The 14,039-nt window shown below is 43.0% G+C and overlaps 1 long non-coding RNA gene across 1 annotated transcript; it reads left to right on the plus strand.

Moving 5' to 3' along the window:
* Positions 1-8,846: 8,846 nt before the first annotated feature.
* On the plus strand, positions 8,847-13,960 carry LOC145347079 (uncharacterized). Its single transcript, XR_013887764.1, has 3 exons — positions 8,847-8,911; positions 10,350-10,394; positions 13,928-13,960. It is a non-coding gene; the product is annotated as an uncharacterized LOC145347079 (long non-coding RNA).
* Positions 13,961-14,039: the final 79 nt, after the last annotated feature.

The following is a 14,039-nucleotide window of genomic DNA, read 5'->3' on the forward strand; positions in this document are numbered from 1 at the left end:
GACCCTATGGGCCAACATATCTATGCAGTCCTTTTTTTAACCCCAAGCTAATCCCAATTGCCCGCATTTGGCCCATATCCCTATGTTGTAGCATAAGGTTAAATCTCACAACATCCACGGTGAGGTAGCAAAATGGATACAAAATTGGCTTGATGATAGAAGACAGAGGGCGGTTGTAGAGGGTTGTTTTTCAAACTGTTTCCCTTTCCCCTGTGGCAATTCCCCTTTCCCCTATTCCCCTGTTATTTGCGAGGTGATGCATTTTGATAGATTGAACAAGGGCAGGATTTATTCAGTTAGTGGTAGGGCATTGGGAAGAGGTATAGAACAAAGAGATCTAGGGTACATGTTCATAGCTCCTTGAAAGTGGAGTCACAAGTGGACATGGTGGTGAAAAAGGCATTCGGCATGCTTGGTTTTATTGGTCAGAACATTGAATGCAGGAGTTGGGACGGCTTGTTGAAGTTGCACAAGATATTGGTAAGGGCACACTTGGAATACTGTGTACAGTTCTGGTCACCTTATTATAGGAAAGATATTATTAAACTAGAAAGAACGCAGAAAAGATTTACTCGGATGTTATCGGGAATTGATGGTTTGAGTTATGAGGAGAGACTGGACAGACTGGGATCTTTTTTTTTCTCTGGAGCATAGAAGGCTTAGGGGTGATCTTATAGAAGTCTATACAATAATGAGGGGGATAGATAAGGTAGATCATCAACATCTTTTCCCAAAGGTAGGGGAGTCTAAAACTGGGCATGGGTTCAAGGTGAGAGAGAAGAGATGCAAAAGGGTCTAGAGGGGCAATTTTTTCGCACAAGAGGGTGGTGAGTGTCTGGAACAAGCTGCCAGAGGTAGTAGTAGAGATGGGTGCAATTTTGTCTTTTAAAAAGCATTCAGGCAGTTATATGAGTAAGATGACATTGATGGATAGGAGCCAAATGCAGGCAATTGGGACTAGCTTAGTCGCTTAAAAAAAATTGAGCTGAAAATCCAAGCTGTAAACCTCTATGACTCTATGACTATTTCCATTCTATTCTATCATGTAGTTCTCCCCTTTTATTCAGTTCTTTCCCTTCCCATTGCTCATTTACTTTCCCACTTAATGTCCTCTCAGTTCAATCACCTTTCTTCTTTAACTTGGATTTTCATACATTTTCACAACTGTGCAGTGAATTCTGTGTCGTATGAATTGTCCCTATTGCAGGGTGATACTGGTGAGTTGGGAGAAACCGGACCTCCAGGAACCCCAGGCGAGCCTGTAAGTATCATTTCTAACACCGAATGATTTTTTTTTACAGTTGAACACTTGGCCATCTAGTATTTTCCCCCCTTCAGGCAATTTGCTTCACTCCCAAACTCGAATTTGCTAGAGGGTTTGAAGGCATGGGCACATTAAATCCAGTGGGATGTGTGCTGTCACCCTCCCCAACCACCTCTGTCCCCACCGAACTTTTATCAGAGGTAAGAATGAGTTGGGGCAGCCTGCGTGCCAATGTGTCAGTTATGGCTGAAACTGGTGGTGGGAGAGCACCATGCAAAAGTGGTGAGCCCAACAGGTTCCCCTGGCTGGTGGGGGCAGGTGGACCCTTCTTAACCCGTGTGCCTCAGACGCTTACGCACAAGGTGCTGTTCTGTCTCTCCAAGGTTCCCCTCCTTCAAGGCCCCTCAAATTGTAACCTCCTCAGTTCTCATTGAACACCACCCCCCCACATATTTACAATGTTGCGGTACATTGCTGATTGCAAATGTCTCAAGAATGCAGTATCTGCAGTATCCATACTGGCATTGCCAGTACGTTCTGTCCCTGAGAGGTAAATTTCCCATTTCCAGGGTAGGATTTTCCGATCCAGTCTATCAATGGCCAGTTTATCAATAAGTGGCTGAGAGGCAGCACTTCTTCCCCTGGATGGATCCTGCTCTGAACCTTTTTTCCAGGAGTGGTGGAGGGATGGGCTGGTTAGGTGGCATGGTACCCTGTTTAACTCAGCCTTAAGCTTTTCACTGATTGACGGGGAGCTCCTGCAAGTGATTATTTGTTATGTGTGGCCTTGTCTAATCCCAGTGGCAAACATGTAGGCAATTTTAGTCAGAGGTACAGATAGTGTGAAACATGATATTATCTACCCAATTCTGAGCAGCTAAAGCCTACTAAAGCACCTTTGCTACAATCCTGACTGACATCAGCTAACTAAGCACACACTGGGCAAACAAAGCTAAAAAGCTAAATCTTTCTGTTCTATATGGCCCCAGCTGCTTAAAAATTTACCTGTTAGAGAATTAATACCTCACTTATTAACTGTTTTTTTCTTCAAATTAACTATTGTCAACTAAACTATTTTAGATTTTGACAGAATGAGTAAAATAATGAAGAGGATAAGGTTGAAGGAAAAAAAGGCATTTTGTTTTCAGTATCTTGCCATAGTCCAGCTGCAAATTTCTATTCTATAGCCTTGTTAATTAAAGTGTTTCTATTCTTCAGGGTAACCCAGGAGCCCCAGGACAAAGGGGACCCCAAGGACAGCAAGGCCCTCCTGTAAGTACAATAACACTGATATTGCCCCTAACAGTTTTTGTGCTTGTTCAAATTGTACAATATAAGATGAGAAGGCAGGCATAAATTTCCCACTGAAATAGATAATGCTAAAGAAACTGAAATATTAGTGTTTCACTAAAACAGAAAAGAAAAACCATGACCCCTAAAGACTCAGTGTTAAGTAATTTTCCCAGTTGGAACTCAGTAATGTGGACCAGATCTCAGTGTTACAAGATTTCTTACAAGATGGTGGCTGAGGAACTACATTTGGGGCAGGGTTTTCTGGTTGCGCTCGCCCCAAGACCGGAAAATCCCGCCTGAGTTCAACGGACCTTTGCACGGTCTGTGTCCCTCCTGCTGTGATTCCTGAGGCGGGCAGGAAAGGAAAATTCCGGCCCAGGTTTCAAATGTCCCTTTAATAAGGAAGAGAAAGTGTCAGCGAACACAGTAGTTCATGCCAGACAGGAGGACAGGGCAAGGCTTGCCTGTGATGTTCACAACATCCAAATATCCAACCAGCACTTACGGAATGACACAGCGGCACACTGGTTAGCCCTGCTGCCTCATAGCTCCTGGGATTTCGGTTCGATTCTGGCCTTGGATGCTTGTCTGTGTGGAGTTTACACATTTTCTTCGTGCCTGCGTGGATTTCCTTTAGGTGCCCCGGTTTCCTCCCACTGCCCAAAGTTGTGCAGGTTAGGTGAATTGGCCATTCTAAAATGTGTAGGTTAGGGATGTGAATATGAGGGATTATAGGAATAAGGTGGAGAAGGGTGCAGACTTGATGGGCCAAATGCCCACCTGCAAGAATCCAAGAATTCCATGAATGTGCTGGAGCAGGCTTCACCCATGTAGAACGTCTCATGAGTTCTCTGTTTTAGGAAGGCGATGAGGAAGACGGTCAGGATGAGTTCTTTAGCCCTGCTTTAAATAAAAGATTAACCCTCAGCAGAGTAACCTTAGTCCAAGGTATCTCTGCTTATTGTATGGCCATACATCTTGCACATTTATATTGTATCAAGCCAAGAATTTAGATCCTTTTGATGTTGGCACGCAAACTGAGTTATTGCATTACTTACATAAACTCTGATTGCTTCAGATTCAACCAACTGGGGGAATGAGAATAATGCTTTTATCCAATGCGATTCAGCCAAGTAAATATTTTGGCAACTTCAAAGAATCCCTTGGCCCATATTGCAGAGTTGATGAACAGAACAACCTCAAGCTACTTCTTAAAAGCAAATTACCACGGATACTGGAGCTCTGGTGAAGGGTCATCAAGATTCGAAATGTTGGCTCTATTGTCTTTCCACAGATGCTGTGAGACCCACTGAGATTTTCCAGCATTTTCTGTTTTTGGACAAGCTACTTGAAATAACTTGTCAGTAGCTGGTGTCCCTTCATCAAATTCTCTTTATTACAAACTCAGTTCCATTCCTAAGAGTGCATCAGGTACAACGTTAAAGTCAGGAGTGCCAGTAGACTTGGCACTTCTATATTTATGTAAAGATGAGGCTCCCTGATTGAGCAGGTAATTATGACCTCAATCAGGGAGCTCATACTCATGGGTCTAGTTGAAGTCATTGCACTACTTCTTTCCCACTTTTTGTTCCGCCCTCCTTCCTGGATGACACTGGGTCCTAGTGATAATATCATCGTCAGAATTTAGGTTGTGTGTGGCAAGGGCCAGTCCATATTGCTAATGTTGGCAGTCACTTTAATGGCAATGAGTCTTTAAACGGATGTTATAATTTAACAAGCATGCAGCTAATTTATTGCTCTGAAAATGAGCTAAGAGCAACAAAGCTAATTTCTTGGCACTTCATCAGAGCTGAAGTCTGTTGGGATTTGTTGCACACATCCTAATTGAATGAATAAAGGGCACAAAACATTTCCAAAAGATTCTGTTAATTGTTCAGTTTCTCAGCTGCATGCTTCTATCTCACGGTGATACTCAAAATTAGGTTAACTAAAATAAATGATTTCATGCAAAGAAGAAGCGAACAAGTTACGACAAGAAGTCCTTGTATTTATATAGCAACTTCCATTCTCTCAGGACATCCCATTGTATTTTAAAGCTAATGAAATCTTTCTCAAATGTAGTCATTTATTATCCATGCCATAAGACCATCAATTTTGGAGCAGAGTTAGACTATTCAGCCCATCGAGTCTGCTCTGTAATTTAACGCTGATATTTCTCAATCCTATTTTCCCATTTTTCCCCTGTAACTTTTGTTTCTTACCAATCAAAAAGCTATCTGTCTCTGTCTTAAATATACTCAATGTCTTGGCCTCCACAGCCTTCTATGATAATAAATTCAATAGATTCAGCATCCTCTGGCTGAAAAAATTCCTCCTCAGCTCAATCCCTTTACTCTGAGGCTGTGTCCTCAGATCCTAATCTCTCCTACTACTGGAAACATCCTCCCCACATCCACTCTATCCAGGCCTTTCAATACTCTGCAAGTTTCAATGAGATCCCCTCTCGTCCGTCAGGTTATCCGAATCCAAAATCCATCTTGGATACCAAAGTCAGGCTAAGTATCCATTCAGTTTCCATTTTGACAGACTCAACCATCCCTGTATCCAATGAAAGTCTTATCCAGCTATGTGCACTGTTGGAAATCTTACAAAGCACATGTTATCATTAATATGAATTTTTTTTTACAGGGAAATGCTGGAGAGCAAGGACCAAGTGGACCCCCTGGTTTGCCAGGCCCTCCCGTAAGTAACACCAGCAGATACATTTAATTCTGTTGAAAAGCTCACCACATTTATTGTTTTGAATAATGAAGTTCAGATTTTCACTCCTGTGTTGCGTGCGCAGTGGTGGGACTGTGAGCAAGACCTTTAAAAAAGGTTGGCCACACTTTTGACTTTCATTCTGAGGGTGTGGTTTGCATTTTGTACTTTCCACTCCTAGAATGAATGCAGAGGCTGCCAGGGCCAAAGTTGAAACAAAAAATAAATCCCGGCAGTCTTCAGTCCTCACCCCTCCCACACACGCTCCATGCCCCAATCATGGTACCCTATGTCACCCAATGTCCCCTACTCTTTCTCCCCCACACCCCTGTATGCCAACCTATGCTCCCATGGCATCTTTATAACCCCGACCCATACTTTTTTGAAAATGCAAAGAACATAAAAACATGAAGAACATGAGTAAATCATTGACGTGCCCACCAACCCCTCTCCCCTGTCTCCATGATGCCACATTTTCACTGGTTAAACATATTTGCATGAATTAACAAAACCGGAATCAGTGGGTATCGGGTGGCAAACTCTTCACTGGTTGGTGTCATACCTGATACATCAGAAGATGGTTGTGGTTGTGGAGGGTCAGCCTTCTCAGTTTCAGGACATCTCTGCAGATGTTCCTCAAGGTAGTGTCCCAGGCCCAACCATCTTCAACTGCTTCAACAATGACCTCCCCTTTGTCGTAAGGTCAGAAGTGGAATGTTCACCGATGATTGCAAAATGTTCAGCACTTTTCGTGACTCCTCAGACACTGAAGCAGTCCAGTTCAAATGAACAAGACCTGGACAATATCAAGCTTGGGCTGACAAGAGGCAAGTAATATTTGCAACACACAAATGCCAGGCAATGACCCATCATCAATAAGAGACACTTTTAACCACCATCCTTTGACATTCAATGGTGTTACCATCACTGAATCCTCCACTGTCAACATCCTTGGCGCTACCATTGACCAGAAGCTCAATTGGACTCACCACATAAAAACAATGGCTACAAGAGTAGCTCAGAGGCTAGGAATACTGCGGTGAGTAACACACTTCCTGACACCATCTTCAAGGCACAAGTCAGGAGTGTGATGGAAGACTTTCCACTTGCCTGGATAGGTGCACTTCCAACAATATTCAAAAAGCTTGATATCATCGAAGACAAAGCAGCCTGCTTGATTGGCACCACATTCACAAACATCCACTCCCTTTACCACCAAGGCTCAGTAGCAGCAGTGTGTACTATCTACAAGATGCACTGCAGAAATTTACCAAAGATCATTAGGCAGCACCTTTCAAACCCATGACCACTTCCATCTAGAAGGACAAGGGCAGCAGATACATGGGAACGCCACAACTTGCAAGTTCCCCTCCAAGGCACTCACCATCCTGACTTGGAAATATATCACTGTTCCTTCACAGTCGCTGGTTCAAAATCATGGAATACCCTACTTCATGGCATTGTGGGTCAACCCACAACACATGGACTGCAGTATTTGAAGAAGACAGCTCACCACCACCTTCTCAAGGGCAACCGGGAATGGGCAATAGATGCTGGCCAACCAATGATGCTCATGTCCCACGAATAAATAGAAAAAAATTAGGGATTTTGGCTACATTGCTTTGACCTTATCTCTGACCCACAATCTGCGTGAATAGTCGCATAGTGGTTAGCACTGCTGCCTCACAGCGTCAGGAACCTAGGTTCAATCCCTAGCTTGGGTCACTGTCTGTGTAGAGTCTGCATATTGTCCCCAAGTCTGCGTGGGTTTCCTCCAGGTGCTCTGGTTTCCTCCCACAAATCTGAAAGATGTGCTGGTTAGGTGCATTGGCCATGCTAAATTGTAAATTCATTGCAGTGTTAATGTAAGCCTACTTGTGACAATAATAAATAAACTTGTAAAGAGTGCAATTTCTTATTGAATTACGACTATAGCTCAGTTAATTTTCCAACTGATTCACTATTTTGTGATTACCAGGGGTCTAAGGGTGATTGCGGCCGTCCAGGGCTTCAAGGCCCACTTGGTTTTCCTGGGGGAAGAGGAGATAAGGTAAGACATCAACAAGTTAAGTGAAAGAATATGCTGTATATATAATAACAATGGGCAATAAATGCTGGCCTAGCCAGCGAAGCCCAAATCCTGTAAACGGATAATAAAGTATATTTGTAAAGGATTAGAGTAAGATTTTATACAAGTGTTAAAGACAAACATTACGAAATAGGGTCCAGATGTGGTCAAAGAAGAAGGATCATTTTGTTGTTGGGACCCTTGCATTTGAAGATGTGCAAATATTTTAGTGCCATTAAAATGGCAAGACGTATCACATATAAAAGACGTGATTTAATGGTGAATATCTGTAAAACTTTAATAAGACTAAGTTGCAGCATTGTCTGTAGTATTGAACCCCACACTACTGGGGGCATTATTGAATCAGTAGATTTACAGGTTCATTGGAGTGTTGCCTGGTATGAGGAAATACAAACATAAAAAGTAACTCAAAAATTAGGGTCACAGGGTTTGTTGGCAGTATTTAATAATATGAAGTAATTGTTCATTCAAGGGATGTAGGCTTCACTGGCTAGACCAGCATTTATTGTACATCCCTAATTAATTGCCCTTGGAACAGAGCAGAAAGAAACAGGTTTTTCCAGTGATTACAGGACTTAGAACAAGGGGATAAATGCCAGAAACCTGTGACCTCGCCTGTGGCTGGAAGTCTCTGATGCTGCAGCAGTGAATGGAGTTTTGGCTGAGTGCCAAGTTCTCCATTCTCACTGGCAATGCGACAGGTAAGATCAGAGAAACCTATCCAAAGATAAAAATTAAATTTTAAGAGATGTAAGACAGAGTCCAGATAAAAACTTTTACCTTCTGGAATGAACTATTAGAGGTACTAATGAAGCAAAAACCCTATCAACATTTAAGAATAAGGATTGTGACCACCTCTGTTATGCGATTGAGACTACTGTTCTTGTGGAGGATAAGACAAACACAAAATCAATGGACTGATCCCCCTGTCTCTAGCTTGTAATTCTATGTACATAAACAATTGGATAAAGAAAGTTAATGAGTTGAAAGACCTGGGACTGGGGTGTAGTCAGTATACACTATGTATACCCCTTTTTTAGTTTCAAAATTTGCTCACCTTTCAGCCACTGCAATGTGGCACATACTTCTTCCATGCACTAAACTTGAAGTTAGAACTGCAAGCACTTGGAGAGTTTGACCTAGTGGGTGTGTTGAGTGTTCAACTGCCAAAAGCAGCTGTAATGTGCAGCAAAAGTTTTCTGGGGAAGTATTTTGCACACTGCCCACCTTCTCACTGAAGGACATTTCACCACTTTTAAAACTGGCAAAACGGCACCAGCTGCAGTTAGAGATGCAGGAAACTGTTTGATGATGCAGCAGATCTGCTCGGTGAAGCAATGGAAAGAGATCAGTGAATGGTCAGAAGAATGTGCTGATAGCTGAACTGGTTGAGAGTGTCAAAATAAGAGAAAAGTTACTGATTGATTAATCCCAGGAATGAATGATATAAGGTCATTGGTACTGATTTATTTGGATGCTGTGAACCTGTGTTTGTTTTGTCTTTGCAGGGCGCTAGTGGTATTCCTGGACTTAAAGGAAATGAGGTAAAATAATTGTGCATCCCATTTAGATATGTTGGCATTCAGAGAGGCAACTGGCGAAAGCAGGTGAACGATTTTCAGCTTTTTTTATTCATTACCCGTTACGGTCTTGGAATACAAAACCTTGACAAAACTCCAAAAAAGAGCACCTTTCTACCTTGTGGAGTTTCCTCAGTGCTCTTTCGTGGCAGTGCTGCTCTCTCACAACATAGCTGCTGCCTTATGGCCACCTCAGTTCATTGTGACCACGTAGCTATTTATAGGCTTGATTTTGCAAAACCAGCAGTTAATTTCCAGTTGTCTCCTGAGTAGTGAATTGTCCAATTGAATTATTGGTGAGTTGTGACAGTGTTAAATATTTCTGTTGCTCCTATCCATTTCTGCACCATACCCTGCCCCCATTATTCAAACCCTTGCCAATCTACACTGGCTTTTAGTTCACAAGTTTTAAATGTAGATCCTTACATTCCTCCCTGCCTTGCCTCTCCCTGTCCCTGTAATTTCGAACGACAGTACAACCCCACAGACCTCAATTTCTTCTCTCACTTCGGTTGTCTCATTGCCTGGTCCTTCACCATGGGTGATCATGCCTTGTGCTGCCTTGGCTGCATTGTCCAGTTCTCATTCCAAGACACCTTTTTTAATGGGCTTTTTAAATTCACAAATATGATGAAGTTTTTAGTCACACCTCTCAATATCAGTTTTTCTGGTTTGGCATTCTTTTAAAAAATTATACCTTTATGAAGTTTGGCACTGTAGCATAGTGGTTAGCACTTTTGTCTTACAGCACTAGGGACCCATGTTTGATTCCAGCCTAGGACCACTGTGTGGAGTTTGCATGTTCTCCCCATGTCTGCATAGGTTTCCTCCAGGTACTCCGGTTTTCTCCCATAGTCCAAAGATGTGCACGTTAGATAGATTAGTCATGGTAAATGCACGGGGTTACGGGATAGGGTTGGGGGGGTGGAGTGGGGTGGACTAGGGTAAGATGCTCTTTTAGAGAATATGTGCAAATTCGATGGGCCAAAAGGCCCCCTTCTGCACTGTAAGATCAGTGGTATTTTTTGTTTTATAGTAAGGGAACAAAAATATAAAGGCAAGTTTATAATTCAGGCAAAAAAAAACACTTGCATTTATATAATTCTTATATTCCTCCCAGTCCAGGAAGAATTTTTTTGAAATGTAACCACTGTTGTAAAGCTAGAATTGATTATTTATCATAGTCATCGTAAAAACTGTGTAATGAATTAATGCACTGATTGGGTGCTGTTTTAATATCTGGATAAAACTCAGATGTAAATAAGAAAAGATGTTTGATATTCGGAGATCAAATTCCATGATACCAATGTTAATTGGTCTTTGCTGTTTATCTGCAATGACACTGTATCATGGCCCTGATAGAACCATGCACTGGCTGATTGAATCTTCTTATTTTTAAAAGGGTAAACCAGGTATGAATGGCGAACCTGGAGAAAAGGGGAATCAGGTAAGTCATGATATCAATTCAAGCTCTATGTAGTGAGGCTTGTAAACATGGACCTTCATTTTCAAAATGGCGGAGGCTTAACCCTGACCATCCGAAGGGTTGGTGGAGGGTACTGCCCCACCTTTTCCAGTACTCTGATGCCTTATTGAGTTCCAGTGAGCATTGATTGCATAGCACCCTCGCTCAGGAGGAAGTCCTGCCTTGGAGAACAGCCAGACAATCAGATTGGCAGGCAGCTCTCCAGTCATCCAGGCACAGCGCTGCAGTGGCCAAAAGAGGCACTGTAGGGAGCTGCCTGACACTAAGTCCCGGAACTAGAGGACTGGTAAGTGGCAGGGGCCCCAGGGCAGAGAGGCAGGGAGGATGCAGAACACTTGGGGGGTGGGGGGAGTGCGGTGTTGTGCAAGGGGAAATCTGGCTCTCAGAGGATTGGCTGGGAAGGGAGAGAAGATGGGAGGGGATGGGAAGTCTGAAGGTCACTGGGCCTTTTAACAGTCTTAACTGGGGAAAAGGTGGGCATCCCATCCGAGGTTATGCCCACCCCAGCATTAAATCGTTACTTGGTTGGGCAGGAAACTGGAGGGAATCCCCTCCATGCAGTTTCTCACCCCCCACATCTCAATGCCCATTGCGGGGTGCAGAATCTAAAGTTCTGTCCATGGATCATGACCCATGTTCCACCTAGTGGCTGTGGGCACTTACTGCACTATGAAATTCTCCAACCAAACTGCTCAAAATGACATTTCTGAATAAAGTCATCACAGGATAACTTTTAGTTACCATTAAGTATTTTGGAAGGAATTGATGATTCTCACTGATTTTATATTCTTAAATCCAATTGGAAGGATAAGAAGGAAATCAGGAGGGCTAAAAGAAGGCATGAGGTTGCTTTGGCAGACAGAGTGAAGGAAAATCCAAAGAGCTTCTATAGGTATGTAAGGAGCAAAAGGATAGTGAGGGATAAAATTGGTCCTCTTGAAGACCAGAGTGGTAGACTGTGTATGGAACCAAAAGAGATGGGGAAGATGCTAAATGTGTTTTTTGCATCCATATTTACTGAGGAAACGGGCATGGAGTCTACGGAAATAGGGCAAACAGGTAGGGAGGTCATGGAACCTTTACAGATTAAAGAGGAGGAGGTGCTGGCTGTGTTGAGGCAAATCAGAGTGGATAAATCCCCAGGGCCAGACAGGGTATTCCCACAGTCCTTGAGGGAGGCTAGCATTGAACTTGCAGGGGCCCTGGCAGACTTAATTAAAATGTCAGTATTCATGGGGGAGGTGCCGGATGATTGGAGGGTGGCTCATGTTACTCCCTTGTTTAAAAAAAGTTCCAAAAGAAATCCGGTAATTATAGGCCAGTAAGTTTGACGTCGGTGGTGGGCAAGTTATTGGAAGGTGTGATAAGGGATAGGATCTACAAATATTTGGATAGACAGGGACTTTTTCGGGAGAGTCAACACGGCTTTGCGCGTGGTAGGTCATGTTTGACCAATCTATTAGAGTTTTTCCAGGAGGTTACCAGGGAAGTGGATGAAGGGAAGGCGGTGGATGTTGTCTACCTGGATTTCAGCAAGGCCTTTGACAAGGTCCCTCATGGCAGGTTAGTTAGGAAGGTTCAGTCGCTAGGTATACATGGGGAGGTAGTAAATTGGATTAGACACTGGCTCAATGGAAGAAGCCAGAGAGTGGTTGTGGAGGATTGCTTCTCTGAGTGGAGGCCTGTGACTACTGGTGTGCCGCAGCGATCGGTTTTGGGTCCATTGTTGTCTGTCATCTATATCAATGATCTGGATGATAATGTGTTAAATTGGATTAGCAAATGTGCTGATGATACAAAGTTTGGAGGTGTAGTGGACAGTGAGGAAGGTTTTCAAAGCTTGCAGAGGGATTTGGACCAACTAGAAAAATGGGCTGAAAAATGGCAAATGGAATTTAATGCAGACAAGTGTGAGGAATTGCACTTTGGAAGGACAAACCAAAGTAGAACATACAGGGTAAATGGTAGAACTCTGAAGAGTGCAGTTGAACTGAGGGATCTGGGAATACAGGTACAGAATTCCCTAAAAATGACGTCACAGGTGGATAGGGTCGTAAAGAGTACTTTTGGTACATTGGCCTTTATAAATCAGAGTATCGAATATCAAAGTTGGAGTGTTATGGTAAGGTTGTATAAGGCATTGGTGAGGCTGAATTTAGAGTATTGTGTACAGTTTTGGTCACCTAGTTACAGGAAGGATGTAAATAAGGTTGAAAGAGTGCAGAGAAGGTTCATGAGGATATTGCCGGGACTTGAGAAGCTGAGTTACAGAGAGAGATTGAATAGGTTAGGACTTTATTCCCTGGAGCGTAGAAGAATGAGGCGAGGTTTGATAGAGGCGTATAAAATCATGATGGGTATAGATAGAGTGAATGCAAGCAGGCTTTTTCCACTGAGGCTAGGAGAGAAAAAAACCAGAGGGCATGGGTTAAGGGTGAAAGGAGAAAAGTTTAAAGGGAATATTAGTTGGCGGGGGGGGGTTGGGTTTCTTCATGCAGAGAGTGGTGGGAGTGTGGAATGAGCTGCTGGATAAAGTGGTAAATGCGTGGTCACTTTTAAAATTTAAGAAAAACTTGGACAGGTTCATGGATGAGAGGGGTGTGGAGGGATATAGTCCAAGTGCAGGTCAGTGGGACTCGACAAAAAATGGTTCGGCATAGACAAGAAGGGCCAAAAGGCCTGTTTCTGAGCTGTAATTTTCTATGCTTCTATGGAACAACGCTTATGTGCCCTGAGTGTCCGTGATAATTTCCAGGATTCTGATGTTATTGTCAATTAACACAGCAGCAATTGCTACACATTCTCATTTGACCAATTAAACAGCAGATCCAGAATATATTTGTCGGTAAATACATATCGATATACAAATATATAAAAATATATCTACACACAAATAGGGTGGCATAGTGGCAGAGTGGTTGGCACTGCTGCCTTACAGTGCCAGGGACTCATATTTGATTCCTAGCCCGGATCACTGTCTGTGTTGAGTTTGCACATTCTCCCCTTGTCTACGTGGTTTCCTGCAGGTGCTCCGGTTTCCTCTCACAGTCTGAGAGACGTGCTGGTTAGGTGCATTGGCCATGTTAAAATTCTCCCTCAGTGTACCCAAACAGGTGCCTGAATGTGGTGATTAGGGGAATTTCACAGTAACTTCACTACAATGTGAATGTAAGCCTACTTGTGACTAATAAACTTTATATATCTGTCAGTCCCCCATGAATTTGGCAATTGAGGTCAAGTGTTGTCTTTCGGCCATTTTCATCTTTGCCACCTGGGTCTCACCTGGGCGGAACAGAGATACGATTAAAAAAAAAGTCAGACGGGCTACCTATTGGGAGAGTGATCCGCTGTGCAAGTTCACTGCCTCAATTGGTAGGAGGTGAATATTACACACTCCCACTCCCCACCCCATGTTTTATTGAAGTGTTGTTAGTATTGTTTATGCTTATGGAAATTTCCTATTTTGAAGAAAATTACCTGTTTGTCTTTTAAAGGGCAATCCTGGTGTTCAAGGCAAGAAAGGAGAGGTATGACCTAAATGGAGTTCCGGTACATTGAGTCCTTGCAAACATTAGTCCAAGCCTCCACTTAAACAGTTAGAGGGAC

This window comes from Carcharhinus amblyrhynchos, chromosome 8, assembly GCF_965287045.1.
Source record: "Carcharhinus amblyrhynchos chromosome 8, sCarAmb.v2.hapA, whole genome shotgun sequence".
NCBI classification, from domain to species: Eukaryota; Metazoa; Chordata; class Chondrichthyes; order Carcharhiniformes; family Carcharhinidae; genus Carcharhinus; species Carcharhinus amblyrhynchos.